General features: G+C 43.1%; 1 long non-coding RNA gene across 2 annotated transcripts in view; it reads left to right on the forward strand.

Moving 5' to 3' along the window:
* LOC143836763 (uncharacterized) overlaps nucleotides 1–21,818 on the forward strand; it is a 177,598-nt gene that overhangs the window by 115,167 nt on the left and 40,613 nt on the right. Inside the window, exon 1 of one of the 2 annotated variants that reach the window (XR_013230715.1) lies at nucleotides 11,129–11,204. The exons of the other annotated variant lie outside the window; for it this stretch is intronic. This is a non-coding gene — a long non-coding RNA (uncharacterized LOC143836763). Of the gene's footprint in view, nucleotides 1–11,128; nucleotides 11,205–21,818 lie in introns of those variants that run through there. 2 annotated transcript variants of the gene reach the window in all.

Raw genomic sequence — 21,818 nt, forward strand, 5'->3', positions numbered from 1 at the left:
TGTCATGTGCCGTGGCAGGAATGAAACTGGTCAGTCACCATTTAACAGACGCTCGGTCTGAGCTTGCATAACGCAATTACATTTATAAACATGTGCAGCAAGGAAAAATAGACGAAAAGCATGTCAGGGACCGTTTACGCACTGGAGTTTTCATGCCAGGCTGCAGGCTGGACTTTTAGTCGTGGCAGGTTGCCCCACCTCTTCCTGCACCCACATGGAGGAGCATTTGGCCTGGTTCACCTTATCCACTCCCAATTTGTGCTCCTGCAGGGGAGCTGGGGCGGTGAAGTTCCCAGTGCGTAAACTGTCAGGGAGATGCCTCCAACTGAATCAACTGCAGAACTCATGAGGTGATATCCCCCCTGGAAGGATGAGGGAAGCATTGAGGGAAACTCCATACTGTAGAATGACTGGAGCATCCCATGAGAAAGCAAACTGGATATAAAGAGAGGTAACTCTTCTACAGTGGGAAAGATCTGGGTGTCCACTTATCTGGTCCCCTCCAGAATCAATGGCATAGACTTGAGGGGAGGAACAGAGACCCTTCTGAGGATAGCCATCACAGAGAATTTTTGAGGAAACCAAGCGGGGGAAAGGAGTTTTGTACTCAACCAACCACACTTCAATTGCATCTTTTATGAATATGAGTTACAAACTTGTGTGCCCAAGTGAAAGACATTCAGTTCAATAACCATTCAAGTGTGTGCTTTGTAGCAAGGTTTCTGTGATAAATAGAAGAGCCCAATATGCATGTCTCTGTTCTGCCTAAGGATGATGTAATTTAACTCGCAGGTTTGCATGCAAGTGGCACATTAATTATAGATGACACCCAATGAATCTGATCATTTGCAGAAGTCAAGAGGCTCAGCTGATTTGCTGTGCAGCTTTCCAGGCCTTCTAAAGTTTTGCAGGAGAGCCTGGCAGGGACAGTGGCTGGGTGTGTGCCAAGCTGTTGCACTGAAACCTACTGAAATTCTTGAACTTACAGAAGTCAAGGATTCTACAAAAGACAACTGTAGAAGAAGAAAAAGAAGAGTTGGTTCTTATGTGTTGCTTTTCTCTACCCAAAGGAGTCTCAGAGCGGTTTACAATCACCTTCCCTTTCCTCTCCCCACAACAGACACCCTGTGAGGTAGGTGAGGCTGAGAGAGCCCTGATATCACTGCTCAGTCAGAACAGCCTTATCATTGCCGTGACAAGCCCAAAGTCACCCAGCTGGCTGCATGTGGGGGAGCACAGAATCGAACCCGGCTCTCCAGATTAGAAGTCCACACTCCTAACCACTATACCAAGCTGGCTGTGTTTTGTAATTTTCATCACAGCCACTATGATGGAATGATGGTTGTAACAATAGGATGTGTTAGGACTTCCTCCACATTTAGGTACATTTAACAGGACTTCCAGTTGCAGGTGGGGAGGGGGATAAGATTATATAGAACAAATTCACATAATGGCTGACATGCTTTTTCCTCCCTCAAATTCCCTTTCGTGAATTTTGAGACCACTGAACATCAATTTCCCCCTTGATCTGTATTTGATATTCAGTGATGACCATATTGTCAGTGTTTGATATTTGACATAACATTGTTGGATATTTGACCAGTAATGAGATTGTGAATCTGATAGCTATCATGTAGTGTTCCCTAGCATTTGATAATGGACATACATTATTTTGCCTTTGTCATGTAACTGCTGACATTTTATGAGGTGTCATATCTGATAACTGCCGTAGTCAAAACAGCAATGACAGACCGAGTCCAAAGCAATTGCATTTCAACATCTCTGTGGAAGCGGAAGACACAAGAATTGGTAGTAACCCCCTCCACATGGTCCCCCACCCCACCCGGTTTCCTATATTATTATGTAGTAGTGGTAATAGTGACAGGTGACATTAGAATTGCCACTTAGCTCTTACTTTCTACACCAGCTTGGATCTTGGGCAATACATCACCCCTCCCTCCACAGATAACTCACATTTATAATAGTTTCGGTGAACAAATCTTGAAAAGTTCAATTTGGAAGATCTGATTGGTGTGGATTAAGAGTATTTTCTATTAGCGTTGCAATAAGCATGGTTGTCGTTCTGTCTGGCGACTGTGCAGATCAAGAAGATTGCTGGTAGTGCACACTCACATGTTGTTGTTGTTAGGTGCGAACTCGTGTCCAACCCATCGTGACCCCATGGACAATGATCCTCCAGGCCTTCCTGTCCTCTACCATTCCCTGAAGTCCATTTAAGTTTGCACCGACTGCTTCGGGGACTCCATCCAGCCACCTTATTCTCTGTTGTCCCCTTCTTCTTTTGCCCTCAATCGCTCCCAGTATTAGGCTCTTCTCCAGGGAGTCCTTCCTTCTCACGAGGTGGCCAAAGTATTTGAGTTTCATCTTCAGGATCTGGCATTCTAAGGAGCAGTCAGGGCTGATCTCCTCTAGGACTGACCGGTTTGTTCGCCTTGCAGTCCAAGGGACTCGCAGGAATCTTCTCCAGCACCAGAGTTCAAAACCCTCAATTCTTTGCCTCTCGGCCTTCCTTATGGTCCAACTTTCACAGCCATACATTGCAACTGGGAAGACCATAGGTCACATGTTGGATATCCTCAAATGTAACATCGAAGATCAGTAAGTATGGGTATGTGTGGAACCTTGATGGTGATTGCTCTAGAGCAGTAGTTCTCAACCTTCCTAATGCCGCGACCTTTTAATACAGTTCCTCATGTTGTGGTGACCCCGGACCATAACATTATGCAAGTGTTCTTTCACAGAAATTAAACTGAAACTGTCCAATGGCATGAAGATCCGTTGTTCATGATTGGATATAAATTGGTTTTTTTCAGGGGTTTCTCAGTTCAGTTCTGCCTCTTGTCCCATCATGCCGATCTTGCTCTTTTCCGCTGCTCCAGGCAGACAAACGCTCTTTATCTACCCCGCATGGCTGTTGTGTTAATGGTGACCCCCCGGCCAAGCTGCTTGCCCTGCCGCGACTCCTGTGAATAGGGTTATTCGACCCCCCCCAAAGGGGTCCTGACCCCCAGGTTGAGAACCACTGCTCTAGAGTCTCAAGCTCTTAGCATCACTCCCACCTGACCAAATAAATCCCAGTCCCCCAGGTAAAAAAATGCTTGCTCTCATTGTCCAGTGCTGCAACCTTTTTAGAAAATCACCTGAAAATCACCAAAACAAGGCAGCTGTAAATGAACTTCAAAACAATAATGCCAGTTTATCTACTCTCCCTGTTCTTTCCGCCCATATTTCCTTTTTGCACTTCCAAGAAACCGCAGAGCAGGAGATTTCAAAAGCATTTAGTCATCTGAAGCTCCTGGACTTGTCAATGGGTGTTCAAGCTGCATTTTGGAATATAAAAGATGCAGTGCAAGTGAGAGACTGTGCCTTCAAAGTTACGTGTAAAAGAATGAACTGTGGAGTATTGAATTTGCCCTCTGGGGTCAAGGCAATACAAATACGCAGCTGTGCTACCTTCAGGTTCTTTGTTTCTTTATCAAAATGTGCTGTTGCATTCAAGGAAAAAACAACAACAACAGTACCATTACTAATCCTTGGAAAACAAATTTCATTGCAAAGCCATCAATAATCTGGGGGGAGGGGGAATAATAGCAGCCTAATTTACACCTAACCTTTCCTTTTAATGATTAATGGATACTATTTATGTAAACTGTTTCTTCTACATTCCGGTAGGAAATGAAATTTGAATTGCTAATTTTACAGTGGTATATTTTAACGGGTGACCCTTTCCCCAATCACAAATAAAAGAAAACCAATTACATTTGTAATAAAGATGCTAATGCATTTCTTGTTTTAAGTTGCCCCCCCCCTCCACCTCAGCATCCTTAAACGGCAAGCTGGAATCAAAACTTACAGAATTGGTGTCTTCTGAAATGCTTGAAGGCATTTGCCTCTAATCAAAAGATTCATTCTACACTCTTGTACTAAGCAATGGCATTCAGAGTGATTCTCCGGTATTACTGTTCATGATCTTCTGCTGTTTCCCTTATAAGAATGTAAGGGTAGCCCTGTTGGATCGAACCAGTGGTCCATCTAGTTCAGCCTTTCTCAACCTTTTTTTTTTTTTTACCATTGGGAAAATCCTGAAACATTCTTCAGGCTTTGACAAACCCCAGAAAGGGCATACTCGTGTAGAATATGGTTGAAAAGCGTAGCTGTGTACATGCCCACCCGGGACAGAATCACAGAATCATAGAGTTAGAAGGGGCCACACAGGCCATCTAGTCCAACCCCCTGCTCAATGCAAGATCAGCCCAAAGCATCCTAAAGCATCCAAGAAAAGTGTGTATCCAACCTTTGCTTGAAGACTGCCAGTGAGGGGGAGCTCACCACCTCCTTAGGCAGCCTATTTCCTTAGGTAGACCTCTCCCCACCCCATCCAGGCTCAGCATTGGCCATTTTGGGTGGGTGGGTTGACAAGACCATATATGTCTATGAGAGCCAATATATGGTCATGTCACCAGATAAATGTTTAAAATTTAAAAAATTATTAAAATATATTAAAATATATTAAAAATTAACTCCCACCCATACAGGAAATCCTTCCAGGGCTGCCAGAAACCCCAGTTGAGAAAGTCTGATCTATTTTAAGATCCTTTTTCAATGGTGACCAATCTGATACTACATGGAAGCCCACAAGCATGAGCCTCACCTGTTCTCCAGTCGTATTCTGCTTCTGAACCCAGAGGTTTCATTCACCTATTTATGTGTTAACTTCTTTTATAGCCCAACTTTCTCCCTAATGGAGACCCAAAGTGGCTTACATTGTTCTCCTCTTCTCCAGTTTGTCTTCACCACAACCTTTTAAGGTAGGTGAGGCTCAAAGTGTATGACTGGCTCAAGGTCACCCAGCAAGCTTCCATGGCAGAGTGGCATTTGCACTGGAGTCTCCCCGTTCCTCTCCCAACACTGTAACCTCTACCCCACACTGGTTCTCTACTTCCTTTTGAATACAAGTGATGTAGTAGTGTAGTAGGGGTATGTATTCTGATATACTCAGGCCAAATAATGCCCCGCCCCTCATACCAGTAGGGCATTTTTGAGTATGTTTGTCATGCCAGATAAATCAGGATTTTTGAGGGATACTGAAAAAAATACGGTCCTGAAAAATCCAGGAAATAGTCAGGATTACCAGGAAGATTGGGAGCCAGCATTTGCAGTATTTTATGGCCTCCCCCCTCCCCCTGCCACCGTTTTGGTGACTTAGGGACAGGGTGATTCTATGGCTTGTCAGGCTACTTGTGTCAATAATTTCAAGTGTGTTTGTCAGTTTCAAGAGGTTTTTTCCTTCTTTGTGAGAGTTGTCTTTGTCCCTTTAGCAATTTTTACAGTGTTGTGCAGCACTTGCAAAACTCTATTGTGATCCTTTGGTTTGACATCAGTCCCGGTGAGCTTGCAGTTCCTCAGTGGCACTGGGTTCTGCCGGACATTCAGTACATTTGTATTCTCTTGGGCTTAAGAGTTCCATTTGAAGTTATCACAAAAAGCATTATCATATAATAAGTGAAATGCCCCATCACTTTAACTCTAGGCAGCCTATTTTTCTTGGAGGACAAACAAGGGATTAAATGTCTCAGTTGATACCCATCATAATAAAGGGAGATATTCAGAATATCCCACCCTCCTTTTCAAATAGAATTTGAATAGAATTTGAATTCAAATAGAATTATACCTTAGGAGTTTTGCCGTTCATAGGAGTTTAACTTTTTAGAGTTAAAAATAAATTGGTCTCATTTTAATCGCCAATCCTTCAAAATCTTTTCTGAGACATAAAGAGATAACACATAAAATAGAAAAGATAATTTTGGAGGAACAGATATTTTAATCATTGCAACTTCAGTAGCCATAAATGTTGGCTCCTATTCCCATCAAATCAGATCCATTTTTAGCTGCCTCCACATTATTTTTTAGCTATAGCAATAGATTTTATTTAGGGTTTTTGGGATGGATATTCCAAAGTATCAAAAACTTGTATTTATTAATGGTATATTTAAAATGTGGGATAACTTTCAATTGAAATGTAGGGGGTATATTTATTTATTTATTTATTTATCATACTTATATACCGCCCTCCCCGGAGGCTCAGGGCGGTTTACATCATAACGAGGAACAATACATAAAACAGTCTATAAAAACATGTAATAACCTTATACTAATAACTAATAATTGTAACCAGATAACAATACAACAGCACAGTATAACGGTATAACAATATGGCAGTACAAACAGGTCCAGGGCTTATTGATGGAATTCTGAGGGGGGGGTGGGGGTGGAGCATGGGCCCTTGGTCGCTTTGATTACGTCTGGTCTCAGCCAAATGCCTGGTGGAAGAGCTCCTTTTTGCAGGCCCTGCGGAACTGTTTAAGCTCCATCAGGGCCCTGATTTCCTCTGCTATTACATAGCATACTGGGTTTTGTTTTGTTTACACTGCCAGAAATTTGATTGCCTTCCTTTAAAGGTTGCATAGCTTCTGTCAAATTTATTGAAAACTAGCAATTGTAACCAGAAATGTATTGTAACCAGAAATTGTAACCAGAAATGCAATGGGCGCTAGGAACCAGCAGACACCGGCAGGCGCAGATCTCTCTCTTGCAGCAGGAGCCATAGGAGGTAATGAGGACTCGTTCGTAGCAGGGAATCAAGGCTGGTTTGCAGTTTGGGGTTCTTTTGCAGTTTGTCTCTGTCTGTCTCTCTCTCCCCCTCGCAGCAGGAGCCATAGCAGGTAATCAGGGGTCATTTGTGGCTTGGCAGGGCTCTCTGTGTCTCTCTTAGGCGTCTGAGAGCAAAATGGCTAGAGTCCAGGGAAGAGGGGGCGGGAGCTGGAGAGGGAGGGCCAATCAGGGTGCAGCCAGCTTTGCCCTATTCCAACTTGGACACCCCAGACCGTTCCACCCCCCAGGCTGTTTCACAAATATTAAGAGGAACAACAGTGGATAAGGATAACAATATATCCACATACATTTTTAGTGGATATTTTTTCTCCACTTTTAATCCCTTTAATATCTTGATTGGATCTTAATTTATTATCTTAAGACTCCAAGGCTAAGACAAAAAGCACACACACACACATACAAACAAACAAGCACACATGCATACACATGCATACACACAAGCACACATGCATACATACATACACACCAGACTAAGATATGACTGCTGCATAACAACCAAAAAAGAAGTGTAGGCAATATAGTGTGTTTTAATTTGCAGTAGGAAAGAGGTGTGTGTGTATGTGATGGTACAAGGGATGTGGCCTGGCAGGTTTGAGAACCACTGGTATAACTGATATTGGAGGGTTGGGAATGGGATTTCACCTGTTCTATGACAGCTGAGGTTGAAGATGATTTGGCACCAGCTCTCAACAGTAAGCCCTGGTCTGCCTGCACCTCCTCTTCCTGAGAGTTGGCTTCTGCAGTATCTGAGCTGGCTACACTGGCTCCCTCCTCCTCACTAAATCCTCACTCTCACTGACCCAAGTTCACTGCCACAAAGAGAAACATTTCCCCACACAGAAGGATTTCTGCTTCTGGAGCATGACATGATTGCCTCTCCCATCTGTTTACTGCTCTAAATACCACCACCCCAGTGCTCCTCCTGCGGGTTTCCTGTCCCCTTTCAGGAGGCATTTTTTACTGCAGCGAAAGGAGAGAAGCAAGAAAGTCACCCTTGGCAAACAACATTCTTTCAGTCTGCAGAAACACTAGATTTTCCTTCCTGGAGAAAACAGTTCAGGGAGTGAATTATATTGTTATACAGCAGTATCCAATGATGTGTGGATGCAGCTTCATCATTAGACTGACTCCTGGTTGCTATTTGTGCAGCTGACGAGTGCAGCTATGATTCTTGTGGGTTATTTTATGTAATGGGTATGATAAAACTTGTGCCTTGGTTTACATCCAATTTTCAGTAATTACTTAGCCATAAGGTTTGGGAGGACTGCTGCACAAATTCCAAGCGTTTCCAGGCATCAAGTGAATTATTTCTAGAGATAAATACTCTCCAAACTGTGTGCAGCTGGTTGTAAGTCCACCCAAGCTACCTGAGCTATGGTGAATGGGCATCCGAATAAAGGAAGAAATTCAGACACTTTGACTGTTTTCATTATTTCATGCTTAAGGTTAAGGCATGAAGTTTATGCAAACTTCTCGTCCTTTGTGTTTCGTTGCATATTCTTCCGACAAGGGGAAGCCAGGGCCAAAAGAAATTAGATGTGGCAGGTGGAGGGCATTAGCTTTCCCCTCTGAATGTGCTGATTGAAAACACTACACCTAAGGCAAACATTCACAGCAAAGTTTATAGTTAATTAATGTGCCATTGACTTAAACCGACGCATGACTTTGGAATTTGGAATTCAGAATAAGGACCCATTGGGCTGAGAATTCAGAATGTGTGGAATTACTGAATATCCAAAACTCCATTCAATTTCTGTGATAAAAGGGGCAAACCTTCTTTTACAAGGTTTCCCTCTGACTCTTTCCCAGTATTTGTCAGCTTGGTGTAGTAGTTAAGAGTGGCGGCTTCTCAGTCCTCCACATGCAACCAGCTGGGTGACCTTGGGCTCATCACATCCCTGATAGTACTAATCTGACTGGGCCTCCGCCTACCTTGCAGGGTATCTTCTGTGGGAGAGGAAGGAAGGTGCTTATAAACCACTTTGATGAGACTCCTTCAGGTAGTGAAAAGTGAGGCATTTGTAAAGTTCTTTATTGCATTTGTCCTGAATTCTGTGATTAAACTAGAGAGTTTTGGATGAATGCTAGAGTGTTGTCCCAATGCAATAACACCATTTAGGGGTCATGCCAGAAGTATCATCATCATCTTGTTGCAAATGTTGGCATGGGGCTCATGGGAATTGTAGTCCATGGACTTCTGAAAAGCCACAGTTTGGCCACCCCTGACATAAGCAAACCATATCCTTATTCCAGGTGTATTCCTAAAGTGGCTTCAACTTTCTAGTTAATCTGTTTTGTTTCTAATATTGCAAAAAACGTAAGCTTATTTATATATGCTTATATTTATTAATTGCCACTCCTGAACCCAGCCAGCTTGTGGTAGTTTACAATAAAATGTAAAAGTAACATAAAATGCAGTACCATAAAACAATTCTGGTGGCAAAAATTCTATGAACCTCTCCCTTCCACCCAGCCACCCCTTATAATAGCACCCGGGGGAGGGGATTTTCTGGCGATGTCCAGCCTATGGGGGCCTATAGTGCGTGGGACCTGCTCCTCCTAGCCTGGCCTCACCAAATGTTACAGACCCTGTGGAACTGCCATAGCTTCATGAGGGCCCTTAACTCTTCTGGGAGCTCATTCCACCAGGTCAGGGCCAGGACCTTTTTGGTCCTGGCCCTGGTCAAAGGCAAGGGGGACAAGAGGAGGAGTGGATTGGGAGACCAAAACAGCATTCGGAAGAACTCTCCCTCTTGACTTTTACTGGTCGAAATCAAGGCTTGAAGGCTGGCAGTGCTACTGTTCCCTATCAGCATCTACAATAGTCACTGGAGGTGCTCATCCTTAAATATGTAGGTGCTACATATTTTAGAAGGGGCTAACTCCCAATGTATTTTTTCTGCAAAGGTGTCTCTCCCCCCCCCCCCACAATGTTTGTAAAAAGATCTATCTTGTCTGGCCATGGCCCTAGTCTCCAGATTTAAGAATCCACAGTTGGGACCACTTTGAAAATTAGATATATCGATACCCTGCTTTTCTCTCTAGATAACATTGTTCTGCCTTTCATTTCATATTCACAACAACAACCCTGTGAGGTAGTTCAGTCTCACCCATTGAGTGAACTGAGGATTTGATCCTGAGTTTTCCAGATGGTATCCCAACCCTGTAAGCACTATATGCTGGCTCTTGCCCCTGTAGTCATATCTGAGTGTCAGCTAATTGAGGATGTAGTCTTCGATTAAAATGACCCTGTGGGTCCGAAAGCTATAGGTGCATGCCTGATGCTGTGGTTGCAGCGCCTAAAATGGGATCTGCAATGAAACTCCGAATGATTTCTTCCTGTTTACTGAGAGAACCTGGAGCTGCTTAAATAGTTTATTAGTGCGGCTCCTTGGGAGGCTAATGTTGTTAGTTTGCTAATTGAATGGTTAGTGTCGGCACTAATCATGACTGACAAACAATTTAGATAGTGCTTCTCAATTTATTTCAAGAGAGATCCAAATGACTCAGACAGAAATGCTGCCCTGAAAGCCAATTGCTCTGTGTGTGAGAGACGAGGAGGGAGTTGTAAAGGCATGTCGTTCCCACTAGTGTGCTGGGACACACTGACTTTTGAGAACAATTAGCGTGAGTGAAGGCCCTGGTGAGGTAATTGATATGCTTCTCTTGTTACGCCCGAGCCTCCATTTCTGTTTCTTCTATAGCTTGAGACCAGAACCACTCTTGTGCTAGACACACATGGGGCCACAGATTAGACCAGGGTTAGTCAAACTGTGGCCCTCCAGATGTCCATGGACTACAATTCCCAGGAGCCCCCTACCAGCGTTTGCTGGCAGGGGGCTCCTGGGAATTGTAGTCCATGGACATCTGGAGGGCCGCAGTTTGACTACCCCTGGATTAGACTTTCTGGCCGTTTCTTTCCTCCCTGCTTAAAATGCGATGTCCATGTATGTTCAGCCTAGGGCTGATTCTGCACTTACTTTGTTTTTTTCGGTGTGGATCCTGCTGAATTCAGATCGATTTGAACTCGGGTCTTCCTCTTCCCCCCCCCCCTCCCCACTGAAACAGAAAAATGTTCTGCACTTGATTGGGAAAATTCAGAAGGGGAGGGAGCCAAGCCCAGACAGAGCCTATTTCTTTCTTTCTTTTCTTGAATGGGGGGGTTGAATGGGGTTGAATGGGGGGCTTGAAGACAACAGAGAAGGGAGAAAAAAAACCATGAGTCAAATCTCTATGCAAAGAAGGGCTTCTGCAGCTTCTACAGAAAGAAAATTAGGGCTTCCTCTTAAAAAAAAACCTAACAGTCTTGGCTGGCTTCGCAGGTTTAGCCAATCAGGGTTCTGTATCATGGAGTCAGCTGGCCAATCAGAACTGCTCTACCACGGAGTCAGCTGGCCAATCAGAACTGCTCTACCATGGAGGGAGTGCTTTCTCATGCTTTCTCATGCTTTCTGAGCCGCAATATCCCAATATCGAGGATTAAAAGGACTCCTGGATATGGCGAAGAAATGGTAGGGTGACTCTGGAGCTATCCTCCTTGGTGCAGAAGGAAAATTAAAATCACCCAAAATCAAAACAGAAATTGCATTCTGTGTAGAGGGCAGGGACTGAATCGATCTGGGGTTGGAATAAAAGCTCTGTGCAGTTTACACCTGGGATTGCCAGGCCTACGGGATTGGTAGGAGCCCTTTTCCCCACTCCCTTTCAGTGGCTGGTGGGGGAGGAATGTGGGAGAGAAACTGGAGGCACCCAGAAGAATTGTGCATTAAAAATCCAGGGCCTAAAACATTTTCCAGCCTAAAGGGTTCTCAGAACGGTTCTCGGGACAAAGCAAAGGTAAAAACAAATAAGTATTCCTGCCCCGGCATCACCTCATTCCACAGTTCTAACCAAACAGAAAACCAGGAGTGCAGTTTATTCACCCTTTTAACGTATTTTGCCCCTGGTGAAGTGAACTAGCCATCTTATTTACAGGAATAAAACGAGGATGCCTTGAGGGGCTTCAACATTTAAACTATAAAGCGACTTGCATGAAAATAAAGCCCCAAAACCAAAAATAAGGACTGCATACATAACCAGTATGGGCCTCGCAGATAGACACCGTCTTGATTTTCTTATACTTTTGAGGAATGGCTGCTATGACTAGATATAGGCAGTAGCTTTATTTCCACATCAGTAATGTCTCTTACAGTCTTTGACTTCCTGCTTCACTTTTATGGGCAAAATTCAAGTGATGCAACTTCTAATCGCATATGACTTGGCCCTTATTGGGGAGTTCAAACACTTCTCTCCTGTCGGAATAGCCCATTTGTTAATATGAAGGCATGACAACAGCAAGGTAGGATCAAGCTTCCTCAGAGCCTCTCCATCCTATGTGTCTATGGGAACTGGTAGATAAGGCAGGGTTGCCAGATCCTTCCTCACAACTAGTGGGGACAAGAGAGGACTTACTGGCATTGGGTGGAGGATGTTGTCAGCAACACAGGAGAACTGCGGCATTTGGACAAAAACGTTACGGTAGAAACTGTCTTTACCATAGAGTTTTTGCACAAATATCGGAGGGGGTCCTGTCATTGGCAATATCGTGATGATGTCACTTCTGGTGCACGCTATGACCATGTTGTCAGTGATGTTGCTGCAATTCTGGCCTACGCCTCCCTACACTGTCGGGAAGTTCCCATGCTAAGTTGATGATTGGGGAAAAGTGCCCAAAAGCAGGGCATCTCTAGCAGGGCAGCAATGGCCTGGTGATGCTAAGATAAAGAGACCCCTGGGAGGATAGTTCTGAGTCTAGAATGCTGCCTGCAGGAAGACCTAGGCCTACACAGAGGCTTTTAACCCACTCTCCATCTTGGATGGGACTTAGTTCTTCTCAATTTCAGTGCTGTGGAAAGAGTTTTCAGCCTGTATGGCAAACCACAGATGGCTTCTCCTACAGTATCAGTATTTTTGCTCCTGGTAGTTAACTGGCTCTAGCCAGCAGTCAGATGTGGCAAAGAATGATGGACTTCCCAAATTAAGCTCAAGACCAAAAGGTACATGTTCCTTCTGTGTCCGTGTTCATGACATCCACTTTAAATATGTTCAATCATATATATACATATACATATATTAGCTTTGATGTGAGAGATTCTCCATGACTTTGGACACCCATTCGTTTTCCGGTGCAATAATGTTACCAGACTTCAGGATTTTCACGGCTTTGTTTTCGCTTTGCAAGCTCTATTTCAATATGTCAGTTTTCTATTGTAGAAGAAGACAGATTTTTGGATCTCGAGTGTGTAACTGTCTGGTTTCATATCCATTTTGTTGATTTAATTTAATAACCAACTATTTGGTGTAGCTTTCGAGGGTGGGTTTAGGCTGTTAGGAAACTAACCAAGACCTAAAAAATGTCACTTTCAGATGGGTTTGTACTCTTCTCTCAGCAGGCATCATCAGCACATGTCAGGTGTCTTGGATATTTTGTTAATATAGCAGAGCATTCCCAGTCATCGAAGTATGATACTGACTGCAGTAAATAAATCTCCCAAGAAGGATATTGCAAAAGCTAAACTTATATTTATTCAAATAGATCCAGTTCACCTTCAGTTTGCATTCAATAGGACAGAAAGGAAGCCTCGCCTAAAGAGGAATTTCCCTATCACAGGGAAGTATCTTGGGAGTGTCTGCAGGAGAGATCTGTAGAGACATGTGCCTCTATGGAAGGCCATGTGAAGGAAGTGAGAGGACAAGAAGAGAGGAAGGATTGGAGGGTAGCTCCCAGGTTACGACAAAGAGTGGCATCCCATTCAAGAAGATAACACCTATACACACTTGGAGTGATTATTATTATTATATTTAGATTTATTGCCCGCCATTCCCAGTGGCTTTTTGAACTCTGGTGCTGGAGAAGACTCTTGCGAGTCCCTTGGACTGAAGGCGAACAAACCGGTCAGTCCTAGAGGAGATCAGCCCTGACTGCTCCTTAGAAGGCCAGATCCTGAAGATGAAACTCAAATACTTTGGCCACCTCATGAGAAGGGGTAGGACCACATGTTGACTGCCCCTGCCTTAGAGCTGTTGCCTGTGGTCCATACCTATGCTGTAATAACCCACACCGCTCCCAAAGGGTATCTGTGCCAGCTTTTTACAGCCAAATGGGTCCTCTAATACCTTTAATGACTTACTTATACAGCTATATGGATGGTGGATATATTTACTAAAGCCACTTGCTGAAGTAAGTTCTGTAGCATGAAAGCTTACGTTGGAATCAATTTTGTTGGTCTTTAAGGTGCCTCTGGGGACCAATTTAGTCTTGCCACACTATTCCTGCCATCTTTATTTAAAGCCTAGCTAGGCCTGTGGTTCAAGTCTAATTACTAAGACAGCCCAAAAAACAATGAAAACTGTAAAAGAGGCAAAAGGCCCTTCTTCTAAGCCAGTCTGAAGGACCCACCACATGTCCTGCTTTCCCCCCAAGAATTCCAAAGATGCCTTACAAAGATTGCAGAGCTCTGACTTACAGGCTGCCTATCTTCCTTTTTTAGTCTGGGCACTGTCTGCCAGTAACACGGTGGGGAAACAGGCTCTAAGACATATACTTTCGATAAGTAAAGAAGAGAAAAACAATGTTTTTGTAGATGCTGAGATGCAAGTAGGGAGGAAGCAACTACAGTTCTCACAAGGCTAGTAAAAGTCATCGGTGAAGTGCAGTCATTGTTGCTTTTAGCCACGTGTCTTTATGTGGTGGCTGGGGGGAAGGCAGGTGTGGGAAACTATATCAAACCATGTATGCACAGCTGTTTAATTTCACATTAACTGAACATGTTTGAGATGCTCAGACACAGATCCGATTATTGGAATTCACAAGCAGAGTGCAAATTGAACCAGCAGATCATAGAATCGTAGAATCATAGAGTTGGAAGGGACCTCCAGGATCATCTAATCCAACCCCCTGCACTATGCAGGAACTCACAACTACCTGCCCACCCACAGTGACCCCAATTTCATGCCCAAATAACCCCCCCTCCATACTAAAAATCTCCAGAATCCAGCCTGGTCTGCAGGAAATTCATATACCATCCCACAGCGGCGATTAGCAATTCCCTGGGTATGCAAGTAAGGGCTATAAGAGACAAACACTGACATCCCTTCCTGGCCACCCACTCACAATCTGCCTAAGTTCATAAAATCAGTATTTCTGTCAGATGACTATCTAGCCTCTGCTTAAAAACTTCCAAAGAAGGAGAACTCACCACTTCCCAAGGAAGCCTGTTCCACCGAAGAAATGCTCTGTCAGGAACTTTTTCCAGATGTTCAGTTGAAAATTCTTTTGAATTAATTTTAATCCATTGGTTCCACTCCAACCCTCTGGGGCACAGAAAACAATTCTGCCTCATCTTCTATATGACAGCCCCTCTAGTATTTGAAAACGGTTATCATATCACATCTTAGTCATCTTCTCTCCAGGCCAAACTCCCTCAACCTTTCCTCATACGACTTGGTCTGCAAACCCCTCACCATCTTCAAAGCCCTCCTCCGGACATGCTCCAGTTTGTCTACATCTTTCTTTAGTTGTGGTGCCCAAAATTGAACACAGTACTCCAAGGGAGGTTTTACCAGAGCAAAGTGGTAACATCAACTCATGTGATCTGGACACTATACTTCTTTTAATACAGTCCCAAATCCTGTTTGCCTTTTTAGCCACTGAGTCACACTGCTGACTTATGTTCAGTCTCATAAAAATCTACTAAGACCCCTAGATCTTTTTCACACATACTACTGCCAAGATGAGTCTCACTCATCCTATAGTGATGCATTTGATTTTTCCTACCTAAATGAAGAACTATACATTTGTCACTAATGAAATTCATTTTATTCATTTTAGCCCAGTTTTCTCACCTGTATCCTGGTTCTGTCTTCTGGTATGTTTGCTACCCTTCCCAGTTTAGTATCATTTGCAGATTTAATAAGCACCCACTTCTTCATCCAAATCATTGATGAATATGTTGAATAACACAGGGCCCAGGACAGATCCCTGAGGCACTCCACTTGTCACTCCTCTCCAAGAAGATGATGAACCAAATATAAGCACCCTTTGGGTGCGATCTTTAAGCATCAATGGTATAGAGATGCCCTTAAACTGGAGCACTGTGGGATTGTCCCACTTTAATAGGACTTTTCATGAAGGGGAAAATTGAGAGATGTTGGTAGTATTCTAAGTGGATTAGTTCAAAAGTAAGTCTTGCTTTATTGAACAGGGCTTACTCTCCAGAAAGTCTCCTTAGAACTACAGGAGCTGTGAAGCCCTTTACTGATGTAATTGGGGCCGTGTAAGTACTTCTCTCAGACTGTCTCTCTCTCTCTAGCATTATTAATTGCTTTCACTTATCACTGCTAAAACAGTGTTCATTGGTCAGATGTTCTTACCTACCTCTTGAAAGATGGCTCTTGCTCTGGCCGCTCTCCAGTAGTGTAGTCTCATAATTGCATTCAATAATAAATTACATGTTTTGGTTAGCTGCTCGGTGACTTCGTTCTTCAGACTGCCTGGAACTCTTGGATGAATGCCATTGAATCCTCTGGGCAACGTATGTAATGTGATTAGATCTGCTTTACCTTGTCTCAAAGCTAATCGTTTCCCACCTCAGTATAAATAAATTAATCTTTTAATTTTACAGCATTGCTTTATGAAATGCTTTTTGTGTGTGTGTGTGTGCATGGGGTTTGCTGTAACCCTGAAGATACCAACAAGAAGCACAATAAGGCAGGCTTGTAACATTAAGAGTTGAGGATCCATCAAAAGGGACAAACTTGCTCTTTCCTGGAATGTATTATTATTATTATTTTATATCACACCTTCCCTAGTTGGTTCAGTGCAGTCCACATCAAGGTTTAAAAACATAAAATGTCAAGTAAATTATCAGTATACAATTAAAAAGTTCTTTAAATTATATTAAAAGCCACCTTCTCATAATTAAAGTCATACTGGGCGGAGGTGGGGGTGGGGGTGGGGGAGAGGCTTAATAGATGTTTGGTCAGATTTTCTTTTGAAGAATGGTTTTCAGATAGGGAGGCCAGCATCTTGTTGTCGTTAATTTCCTGGTCTCAACTGTAGGCCTGGTGGAACAGTTTCATCTTGCAGGCCCTCTGGAATCACTTGAAGTCCCAGAGGGCCCTGATCTAACCAGACTTGAGCATTCCACCAAGCTGTGGTCAGTGCCAGAAAAGTCTTGGCCCTCATTGAGGCCAATTTTACTTTGAGAACTGGAGCAGATTTTGATCACTCAATCTTAATGCTTTTTGGGGGGCATTCAGAAGAGGGGTCTTGGACCATTTAGGACTTTGAAAATAAGAATGAGAACCTTGAACCTGATTCAGTCTCCAGTCTGGATCCAGTGCTGCTGGGAGAATGCTACTGTAATGTGTGCTCTCTATGGGACCCTGGTGAGGACCTGAGCTGCCACATTCTGGACCTTTGAAGTTTCTGGAGCAGCTTCAAGAGCAGCTCTTCATATAATGAGTTACAGAAGTCTAATATGGAGGTGACTGTTGTGTGGATCATGGTGGTTAGATCGAGTGGTGAAAGGTAGGATGCAAGTTTTCATGCCTGATGGAGATGATAAAATGCCTGGTGAGTGACATTTGTGACCTGGGCCCCCATAAATGAGAAGGCATTCAGGATCACACCCAGGCTTCTGATGGTGGTTGAAGGTGTTAAGTGGATCCTGTCAAGAGCTGGGAGATATACTACCTCCCTTCCGGCATGGTGGCCCAGCCAAAGGACTTCCATCTTAGGTGGATTTCATTTTAGCCAACTTCACTTGAGCCACTCCACCACAGCCATCCAGTCATTTGGCCAAGGTGTCTATGGGTGCAGACGGATGGCTACCCATTAGCAAATAGACCTGGGTTCTCTTTCCTAGCACCAGCCTCTGTCACTACAGCCATTTTAAGACTGTGCCTGGAATCTCCACATGAGTGAAGTGCTGGTCTAGTAGCTCATGGCTAACTGTATTAAATGCTGCTATCAGGTCCAGTAAGAATAGCAGCACCAACCCACCTAAATCCAGTTAGATCTAAAGAACTATATAAGACCCAAAAACTGATTGGTATCTATAAATGGGAATGCCTTCTTGGATATGGAATTAGCAAAAGATGAACAAATTACAGAAGCCATGCACCCAAAATTAACTCCATTCAACATTTCAATTTTGAATGGACAGAAGAGTTAATTTGGGATGCATATCAGCCACGTCTGTGTTAGTGGTCAGAATGCCTGATGCTTGAAAATATAATCATAAAACAGTAGATTTCAGCTAAAATGAGAAGCTTCTGACTTTGCAGTCTCAAGCAAACTCGTGCCCTTCTAAGCCCATTGACTTCAATAGATTTAGGAGTGTGGAATTCTATTTAGGATTGCACTATGGCATATTGAAAACAACTGTTTGGACTTAAATATTAATTCCAGGGAAGTATACTGACATAGCATTTTGAGTTCTTCCTGATAAGGGAAAATGAATAAGAAGTTATTTTTCAGTTCAATCCTCTACTCCTTTATGCTTTTTTGTTGTTGTTGTTCTCTTCAAAGTCCTCCTCTGTGGCTGCTGCTCTAAAATTATATAAGGAAGAAATCTAAAGATATTGGGCATCAATCAACGGAGGATGAAGGTGTTAACCCCATTGAATCCAGCGGTTTTAAGCACACTGAACTCTGCTGGATCAAGGCCTCTGCTTCCTCTTTTCTTATGGAAGGGATTTTAGAAGGAAAGTTTATCTGCACTTTGGAGAACTTTGTATTCCTGTCTGCTGTTTGTAACAGCTTGCTGGCTGTATTTCTAATTAATTGTCCCTTTAGGCCCTCAGTTAGTTTCTGCTAATTGCTAGTGTCTACTTTCAAGAACGGCACCCTGTAGAGACGTTGGTGGTTTTGTTTTGGATGAGGGAAAGTAGCCACATGTATTGAACTCCCCCAAAGCTTTGAAATCAATCCCCAAGAGTTCCCATCAGTTGTCTTTGCTGCGAGCCAGGGGCAAAGAATTTTCCTCTTGCAGAGTAAATTTCGGTTTTCCCTGCCAACCAATGACTGAATATTTTGGGAGCGAGTGAGGATGAAAAGAGATGAGCTGAATGGAAATTTGCCTGGACGAATAAAAGGTTGTTGGAGAGATGATAGCAAAGAACTGAGGCCATGTATAGACCTTGAAAAAGGCAAGAGCAGTTGTCTTCACTTTGAATAAGACATCAGCTCAAGGGAACTGGCCAAAGCTTGCCTGCCTTTGTGTGCTTTGATGCCGGGCCTCTTGATAAGTGACTTGAACAGATGAAGGTACAGATGTAACATTTTGAGACTGGGAAGTGAACGCTTGCTGGATGTTTGGCTCCTGCTGAGAGAACATTTGGATTAAAAATTATGATTCAGTTGAATCTCACATTTAAGGACATACAAGTCTGGTCGTTTTTGTAAGTCTTTTTGTTTTCAAGACCTCCCCAGGTTTCTTTGGAGGGATTTCGAATTCAGAAGATTTTTCTATGACGGCACAATTATTTTATGTTGTTTTTACCTAGGAGTGTTTATATGTTAATAATAGGTTTCATTTGTATTTTTGTTTTCCATTAAAATAATTCTCAACCCCACCCCCACCCCCCAAAAAAAAACTTTTTCCACTTTCCAGATTTGCTATGCTGTACAGTCAAATACAGACCAAAATTTTCATTAAAGGAAGGTACTTCAGTTAGAGAAATGGAATTGGTCTAACGTCCTGCTTCTGTTGCAGCCCCCTGTTCTCCCTGGAACACCATTCCTGGAGGACATGGGAGGGAGGAGGCTCAGTGAACTTCATTGGGTAGAGGGACACAGAAAAAAGTTCTATTCTGTTCGGCAGAATCACCTTCTATTCATGGAACTCAAACGTTGGATCTGACTGATGTTGTCTTGGTTTCCTTTCCTGTGGTAAATTAGAGCAGGGGTCCCCAACCCCCGGTCTGTGGCCCGATACCGGGCCGCAAAGGCCATCATACCGGGCCACCAGCAGCAACGCCTGCCTCTCCCCCCTGCAGCAAGAGCGCCACCTGGTGGCCAAAATGCGCATGCGCAGAAAGTGGGCATGCACGTTTATGAGCAACTACGGCAGCCGGGCCGCTGGCTCTCCCCCACCCTGGAGGCGGTCCCCAACCAGAAGAAGGTTGGGGACCGCTAAATTAGAGAACAGAATATTGTAGTGGTATCTTAAGCACATTTAAACCCTTATAAGTCCATTGAATTTAATGGACTTAAAATGGTATAACTATTTGTGGTATAGTTTAACTCTGCTTAGACCTCTCCTATCAGTGCTGTTTAAAAGAAATGTTCTTTTCTTTTAGCCAGTGATTATTGTCACAAGTGGGCTAAGAAAGCTATTGTCAGTTAAAAGTTGTAGTGTTTATTTAATATAATCCAGTGAATATTAAAAGCAGTAAGACTAATAAATATATAATCAAAATATAACAGCATTTAAAATCAGCTACATGAAACTATTTAAAATATAGCTGCATCTAACCATTTGAGATGCAAGAGTCCTCTCAAAGGAGATACCATCACAGATAAGGATCACCCCCCCCCCAGTCACTTTCTGTTCGAGGTTGATGAAAGACTAAATCATCTTGAGCATGGCACCTGGGTGAGAGGAAACACCTCATCAGGTCCCACTCAGGTCTTGGTCAGGCAAACCAGATCAAAACTGAATAGCATTCTGCAGGGCTGAGGTCTTTGTTACAGATCTGGCATGCTACAACATCAAGGATGAAGAGGTGGGAACCTCAGGAATTTGAACATTATAATTCCCCCCCACCCAAATTGTCTGGATCAGACTCTGCAAGTGTGAATCATATACTGTTATAATCCATCTCTAAAGCAATGCTGGACAAGTGAGTGGGCCTTCCCCTTACCTGGCAAGAAGATATCTAAATTTATCTGCCCTAGCAGCCTTAATCTAGCACCCACTGTCTTCATCCATTGAGAATGATAAGAATCTTGTTTAAGAAAGAACAGCAGACCTTCTGAAGTAAAAATAGCCTTAGTTTGAAATCACCAAGCCATGTTCTAGTTTCCAATGACTTTTGTCTGAGTTCAACTCAGAGATACATTTGAGACACAATGAGAGACTCCGATTATCCTATCTATAAACTGACATAGGGGATGGCCAAAAGATTCTGCGATAACTGAAATCCAGATAGCAACCCCATATAGAAACTTGGATATTGTTTTAGAATTCAACACCTCAATGACTTGGGGGCAGACTTTTGCAACTTTTTTATTGTTGAGAACCCCCTGAAACATTCTTCAGGCTTTGAGAAACCCAGAAGTGGCATGATCGTGCAGAATAGGGTTGGGAAACATTGCTGTCTACATACCTACCCATGGCCCCTCCCTTTCCTACCCGCTCCAGGCCCATCATTCACCGTTTCGGAAGCAAGGGATCAACATGACCATATATGGTCATAGCACCTGATAAAGTTTAACAAATTTAAAATATATATAAAAAATTAATTCAGTCCCACCCTTCCAGGGCCATCAAGAAACCCCAGGGTTTCACAAATCGGGGTTTCTTTCTCCCTCTGTAAAGATGATGTGGGATATTGCTTCAGTAGCTGGTTTAATCTTATTCAGATTAAACCAGATTTGTTATAGTTTATTTGCAACTCCTAATTTAGGCAGTAGTTTGAGAAACAGCTCATGAGTCTCCGCAGACTAATCTTAGTTTGGGAGATAAGCATGGATTCATCAACATACAGTTTTTGAAGCTAATCTGGGAGCATGAAATTCTGGAGAAGAAATATTTGATATCAGGTCATTTAGATACAAATTAAAAGAAGGAGAGCAAGCAGACAATCCTGCCTCAACACTCCACCAGGTACACTGGGTCCAAATTGTATATGACCTTGAAAGTAATTACTATGACCTTAAACTTGATCCAGGTTTCAACTGATAACCAGAGCACAGATAACCAGAGCTGTCAGAGCACAGGCCGAATGCAGGCCCTCCAAGGTGTTCCTGTGAGAACCCTGACCACTGCATTCATAAAAGGAATAAAGTATCAGATTCAGCAAAGAATATGAATAAGTATAGTAAGACTAATTAAAAAACCTAGCAGGGTGTAATATAA

The sequence above is a fragment of the Paroedura picta genome, chromosome 4, assembly GCF_049243985.1.
Source record: "Paroedura picta isolate Pp20150507F chromosome 4, Ppicta_v3.0, whole genome shotgun sequence".
Taxonomy (NCBI): domain Eukaryota; kingdom Metazoa; phylum Chordata; class Lepidosauria; order Squamata; family Gekkonidae; genus Paroedura; species Paroedura picta.